This window comes from Magnolia sinica, chromosome 5, assembly GCF_029962835.1.
Source record: "Magnolia sinica isolate HGM2019 chromosome 5, MsV1, whole genome shotgun sequence".
Lineage (NCBI taxonomy): Eukaryota > Viridiplantae > Streptophyta > Magnoliopsida > Magnoliales > Magnoliaceae > Magnolia > Magnolia sinica.
Window position 1 is genome coordinate 106,077,338 of NC_080577.1, and position 7,338 is coordinate 106,084,675.

At 40.0% G+C, this 7,338-nt stretch overlaps 1 pseudogene; it reads right to left on the reverse strand.

Moving 5' to 3' along the window:
* Positions 1-516: 516 nt before the first annotated feature.
* Positions 517-2,708, reverse strand: LOC131246574 (chalcone synthase 2-like; annotated as a pseudogene).
* Between the last annotated feature and the right edge of the window lie 4,630 nt (positions 2,709-7,338).

A 7,338-nucleotide genomic window follows, 5' to 3' on the forward strand; every position in this document is an offset into this window, starting at 1 on the left:
TGATCATGTGTGGCCCACCTGATGGAGTCTTACAATGTACAATACTTTTGAGTTTAGGTTCTTTTGTGGGGGCTTGTAATTAGATTATACGATACAGGTGGCCCATTATTTTTGTGGTAGCCGCTCAAATCTTTGTATAGGCTGTTTATTTATTTATTTATATCATTTTAGTCACAGGTGGTGTGTTCCCATCAGCGATTAGATCCGTTTATTTACACTTTCTTTTTCAAGGGATTGTAACCATCCCATTCATTTTGGCCATACAAATCAGGATAAATTAAGGATGAATTCGATTGGAAATGTGTTCGATCTAAGAGATAATGGACGTACAATTCAGATGGATTGATTGGACTCAGGGTCCAATGCAACCAGAAGCACTCTAACTTATAGTGCTATGACTGCACTGGAGCATTTCTCATTAACCTTTCTTTAAATTTTTGTAATTTATTACAGAATGTAACTCAAAACGTAACAGAACTTAACCTTACAATATTTCAACCATTCAAATCATAACCTTATTTGGTGGACAATGAACCTTAGACCATACCCACATCTTAGTGGTCTACAGTTATAGGAAAGCTATGCAAGACCACAGTCTCAACAGTCAGTCCAGGCCCAAACCCAAACAACACACCCCAATCCAGTGCCTCTCCAGTCGTAGCCTTCCCTTCCTCTACAGACTTCCTCCTCATCTCATCCAAAATGAATAGCACACACGCACTCGCCATGTTTCCATACTCGCTTAGCACATGCCTTGTGGCCCTCAACTTCTCCGTCTTCAGATTCAATTTCATCTCCACTTGATTAAGGATTGCTGGCCCACCTGGGTGTGCAATCCAAAAGATCGAATTCCAGTCATTGATGCCGAGTGGCTCGAATGCCTCCACTAGGCTCTTTTCGATATTCTTCGATATGATCCCTGGAACGTCCTTAAGCAGATGGAATGTTAGGCCTGCCGTAAATGGCCATTGATTGCACCATCTGAATCAGGTAGTAGGTTTTGTGCAGCTGACACAAATTGGAAGAGCGGTCGTTCGGCTGAGTTAGGATCGGCTCCGATAAACACTACGGCGGCACCATCTCTGAAGAGTGCTTGACCAACAAGACCATCGAGGTAGGTGTCAGATGGGCCACGGAAGGTGGCGAAGGTGATCTCAGAGTATACAACAAGAACGCGTGCACCAGCATTGTTTTCTGCTAGGTCTTTTGCAAGGCGGACTGTGCCACCAGCAAAGCAGCCTATTTGATACATCATGTATCGTTTGACAGATGGACGGAGGCCGAGGAGCTTGGTGAGCTGGTAGTCAGCTCCAGGCATGTCGACGCCGCCCGTGGTGCAGAAGACTACGTGGGTGATCTTAGATTTTGGTTGGCCTCATTCCTTGATGGCCTTAGTTGCTGCCTCCTTACCTAGCTTAGGGACCTCGATGGTGACTATGTCTTGGCGGGCATTGAGGGTAGGTGCCATGGAGGCACACGTCTGGATTTTCCTTGAGCATGTCCTCAGTCAGGTACAAATGATGTTTTCAGATCGTCGATTTATCACCTGCATGGAACGAAACATGGCATTTATTCTGAGTAGCGAATCTTATTTTAGCAAATTGAAAATATTTATTAGTATAACTTTGGTCTAAATCATACATCATCCATCTTATATATCAATGGTAAAATGGAAAAGGCTGAAGGAAGGCTGGTTGAAGCTGAATGTGGACAGATCCTCTCAGGGAATCCCGGCCCAATCCGATAGTGGTGGAGTTTGCAGAGATGATAAAGGCAATCTCATCTTCGCTTTCACCAAAGGCTATGGAGTCGGATCTAACTTCCAACCGAAGGCCAAAGCAGTGGTGGACGGCCTCAACATATGCATGAATCAAGGCTTCTTGAGAGTAGAAGTGGAAAATGACTTGATAGCGGTGATGGACCTGTTCTCGAAAGAAGACCAAGTCCTGTGGAATATCTTCTATTGAAAAAGGCGCTATGATGACATCAAGAACACAACCAGTATCTTGATCGTTCACATCCCAAGGGAGGCCAACAGAGTGGCAGATAGTCTGGCCCATTTAGGAGCGCAGATCAGCAAGACATGCTCCTCACTGACCCTTCAGCTCTTCCCATCCTTAACAGAGGGGATCTGGTATTGGACTGGTCAGGCTTGGTAGCGGTTAGGTTCAGTAAAAATTCATTTTCTTTCTTAGTTTTTTGAGGGTACGATAGGCTGTCCTCTTACCCTTTTTTGTAGCAAAAGGGCAGCCCTAAAACATAAAAAATGCTAAGGGCCTGTTAGAGCGCAACTGAAAAATAAGCTCATCTTATTTTAGTTAATATTAAATAAAATGAATCTTAACTAGGATGAACTCTACCTTTCAAAAAAACAAAAAAAAAAAAAAACAAAAAACAAAAAACAAAATAAAAAACGAAGATGAGATAACTCGGTTTTAAGTGGCACCCAACCTGGGTGGCCCTAAGGAGTAATGAAGAAAATAAAGCTAATACAACAAAGTCAATACGTAGTTCATGTACTCACACATTCGCTTGAACTTCTTTTTATGGTCAGTCATGTGCTCGCTGTTCGTGATCCTAAAGTAGTAGTCAGGGTAGTCCGCCTGCATCACCTCGTTCGGTGGCGTGGCTGTGCCGATGGCCAGCACCGTGGTGGGACCCTCTGCTCGTTGGGCCTTCCTTATATCATTGATCGACACCGTAGACATGGCTCTCGATTGCACGTATGCCTTGTTGTGCACTCTGCAGAACCAAAATGTAACAATTCTTTGGTGTGTGAAAGAAGCTATGATGGTTTCGTGAAAGGAAGGAGCATTAGGTTATTTATATAGAAGAGGGTAGGTTGCAAGGGGACATGGCAGGGGTTTGGCTCGGTCTTGGCAGGAGTTATGTGGGGGCCACCTTGATGTATGAATTTTATCCACACCTTTCATTCATTTTAACTGATCCTAAATTAGAGTATGAGCCCAAACATGAGACAGATCCAAGGTTCAAGTGGATTTGAAATTAAGTTGACAGTACTTGAAGAATATACAAAATGAAGAAGTGGGCTTAAATCCTTATTGGAAAGATTAATTTTAAAAAATAGAATTAATTAAATAGCATCCCATCCCACCCACAGTATATTTGGTCTTCTCAGAAATTGATAGAGATTGTTAGCCAGTTGGGGCCCACTATCTGTTGATCATGTTAAAAACTGTTGCCAATAAGATGATCATCCCCCATCACTGGACCGTTGCCTTTAACTGTAAAGTTGTATTGCAACAATCTGATAATTAGGATCCTCTAATCAGTGGGATTTTTGTGCATTTTCTATCCATGGTGCTGTCCACCGGATGAATGGTCTTAATTGAACTTCATCACCTTAAAGCAATAGAGCTTGAATCCCAAATCATTCCTAACTCAATCTCAAAGCTAACGAGCCTGACCAATTCCAAACTTCTAATTAGGCATGATCAAAGTCAAAGAATTTAATACCAAAAAAAAAAAAAAAAAAACACAAGGGCACATTGGATTGCACCAAATATTATGAAATTGCATGATATTTTATTATTAAAGGAGGTTTCTTGAAAATGACAAGTCTTTTGGAAAGCATATGATGAGCGGTGCTTAATGGGCTGGGCGGAGCTGAGACTATGTCCAAGTCTAGCTTACAATGAGCTAAGGACCTGAATCAAGGCTGGCCAGCCCAGCTCATTGCCATCGTACTGAGGACATTTTATTTTTATTTTTATTTTTCTTTTAAAAACATGGACCGTTTAAGCCCTCATTTCCTGCATGCAAGGCTAGTTCCTATTAGAATTAGACTTGACTTCTTGATTTAAGTTGCCTTACTAACTATAAAAAGGGAGCCAGCGACTCGAAGTCAGATCAGCTCTCTCGAATGACTCATCCCTTTCTTGGACCATGTGGTACTGGATGACTAGGATCAAAGTCCTCACTCTTTCGATAGAAGTTTGTTTTCCCATTGTCCTAGATAGGCCAATTTCTCGGCTGATGAGCGGGGCAAGTGGATTGATTTTTCCAGGTGCTGGAAGATCTCCCACTACAAAAAATAAGATCAACAGTGGCACTTTTGGTGCCTCTTGCACCGCTATGTAAAACAGGGTCCAAGGCCCACGGATGTTTTACCGTGTATATATATATATATATATATATATATATATATATATATATATATATATATATATATATATATATATATATATATAAACCTATAGTACTCATTTCGCTCCCGAACAGCGCGCCTCTCTCTCCATCCGCTTCTCTCTCTCTCTCTCTCTCTCTCTCTCTCTCTCTCTCTCTCTCTCTCTCTCTCTCTCTCTCTTAGTGGAGGAATGGACCTTGAGCCCCTGCCCTTCATCTCTTCCCCGGCTAGGTACTCATTTCTCTCAAATAGTTATTTAGGTTTTTTATTTTTAGTTCTATAAATCCACAGATTATCAGAGGATACAATATTGGAATTAGGGATTTCCTAAACTCTGTAATGGGAAAAGGATTAGGGCTTTCCTAAAAAATCACTTTCATGGTTTATTGTTGTGAATGTTTAAGGTGTGCACAACTAGTGTTTGATGAAATGTCTCTGTTCTAACAGTTTTCAATTTATATGTTAGAGTTAGCATAGTATTTCAAATTCAAATGTTGTTTGCGGCTATGATGATCTGGATTTTGTTCTCTTCTATTTTCCTGATCTGGGTGAATTGCAAAGTGGCTTGCCAAACATGGTATTGTTTGTTAGTAGGCTCTTGTAGTTACATGATACTCAAACAGCATGGGATACTTGATACACAGGCACGTAGAAATTGTACATATGGCATACATTAACTAAATTCTGAAAATTAGATTAATGGAACGACTCTAACCTCAGATGCATGCACTCACTCGACCATTGGATATTTTTCATTTTAACCGTCCAATAAATGTCCACCAATCTGATAGTGGATAATTACAAATAATAATAATAATAGATTTTAGTTCATGATACATCCAAATTGGGAAGACATATTTTGGACAGTTAAATTTGAATTACTAGTATCCCATGTATGCAATTTCTAAGTGCCTGCGTATCATCTCTCACACTCAGCAAGAGTATCAGAGTATTTCTCCTTTTCTTAATTGTGCAGATGGATGTGGGGCCATGATTGGTTTATTAGAGGATGTGGTTTCATCTTGTTTACAGAGAGGGTCTTAATGTCGTCCACAGATGCAGTTGAAGTGGGCCACGTTATCTTTAGGGAATCCCCAGGTTGAAGAATAAAGGCTGGATCGAATTCTCTCATATCTTTAGGGAAGGAAATGCCCTAGCGGACGCCTTGGCTAGGCAGGGTAGTGATGTTCAGTGCTCCTCCGTCTTTGAGGAATTGGTGGATATCTCTCCTAGGATCCGTGGTCTCTTATTCCTAGACAAACTGGGGCTGGGGGCGATTAGAGAGAGATTGCGTAGGTAGCCAGTCGGTTGTCTTTTCTTTGATCCTGTCTTTTCAGTTTTGCGATATGATAGGTTTGCCTAGGTCCTTTTTCTCCTCGAGATCCCCGAAAGCTGTATTTGGAGCCTTTTTCAATGAAATCTATATTCAGTAAAAAATCCTTAAACAGTTCATTCGAGGATCATGGGTCTTTACAACAGGCACCAGAGGGCCCTAGCCATTGCTAGGATCAATGGGGAATGACACATGGGTCTATGACTTGGCTTGTGGAATAAAATGTGCCATTGTTTAGCAAACTAACTATTGGTCATATTTACATCATTTGTTGCCTTGGTAGTTTTTGACTTTTTAAGGACAATGGATCAAACGATTGATTGTTTTCCATGCATCAATTTGTTGAATGTTACTTTTTGGCTTCTTTTTATTTTTTGCCATGTGTGCAGGATTTTAATCAATTGTGCCTAAATTTAGGCTTACAAGCACTTCAGCCTTTTGACGCAACTCGTGCTAGGAGTATACCATATAGAGGATTTGTTTGTTTATTTATTTATAATTCAAGACCATTTTCAATTTATTGTAATAAATATTATATTTTTTTATTGTATAGTAATATAAATTTTGTGTAATATTCAGTTTTAATTATATATTGCAACATTTTTTTGTTTCAAATATTAAAAAAATGTAGGTTTATAGAGTTATAAAAAAAATTATTGGGCCCTCTTAAATCTGTACAAAGACTTTTACCGGCACTTGTATAAATCTTTGTGGGCGCTTTCCATGATTAAAAGTGTTCCTTTTATCGGCGCTTGTATAAACTTTTGCCAGCGCTTTTTCCACTTTTGCCGGTGCTACTGCCAAAAATTCCAGCGCGCGCTGACAAAGGCTCCCTATTTACCGGCGCTCATACAAGTGCCGGTAAAAACACCTTCGCCAAAACATGTACCGACATACCCTCCTACCGACGCTTAACTAGCGCCAGTAAAGGATATTACCAGCGGTTATGGCCGCTAGTAAAAGTTTATTGTCTTGGAGTGTCCCCACTAAGATTAAAGGTCTCCTATTCTTAGACAGGGCTGGGTAGCCTCCATTGAGGCTAGTTTTGGGGCCATGTTCAGGCTTTTATGTTTCATGTAATCTCCTACGATAGGTGGGCCCTAATTGCGGGCCCACTCATGTGCTTGCCCGTAAAGATTTTGCTATATATATATATATATTCATAATTTTTCCAAAAAAACTATAAAAAGGGTGCTAGGTTTTCATAGCCCATGGACGAGATGAAAATCCATTTTTGTGGGTGGTCGGGTCCAAAGTGATTTTGGGCTGACCACTGATACTTGGTGATCTGTGTTGTCAGTATAATGCTACAATTACATAATAAAAAATATTGAGAAAAAAATGAAAAATAAATGGTTGCATTGTGATAAATCCCACTGAGATTTTAAAAATCTCATTAGATTTTCCTAGAAAATTATCTAAATGACAGTATCGTGATAATTTCACTTTTCTTTTCTTTTTTCTTCTTGTTTTTTTAAATGTGGGCTTTGTTCTTAATTTCTCGTGATTTGTTTGCAATTCTTTTTTTTTTTCCTGCTCGTATATTTAAAATTTTAAGTTATTGTCATCTGGGTGCTTACCTTTTAGGCCATTGCCAAAATAGTACTTGCTTTTGAACTATTTTCATCTTAGTGCCTATCATTTTAATTGGTTTGTAATATTAATGCCCACCGTCTCTTATGAATAAAGATAGAATAACCTGTTTTCTAAATAACGAGAATACCCCTATTTAATGGCCCCACTATCATCTAACTTTACTCGCACTCTGGGCTACTAAATGGTGCTCATGGGCCCACTACAACAAGGACTTTACCGGCGCTCTAAATCCCAAAAAGCGCCGGCATTAGTTTTAGGAGTG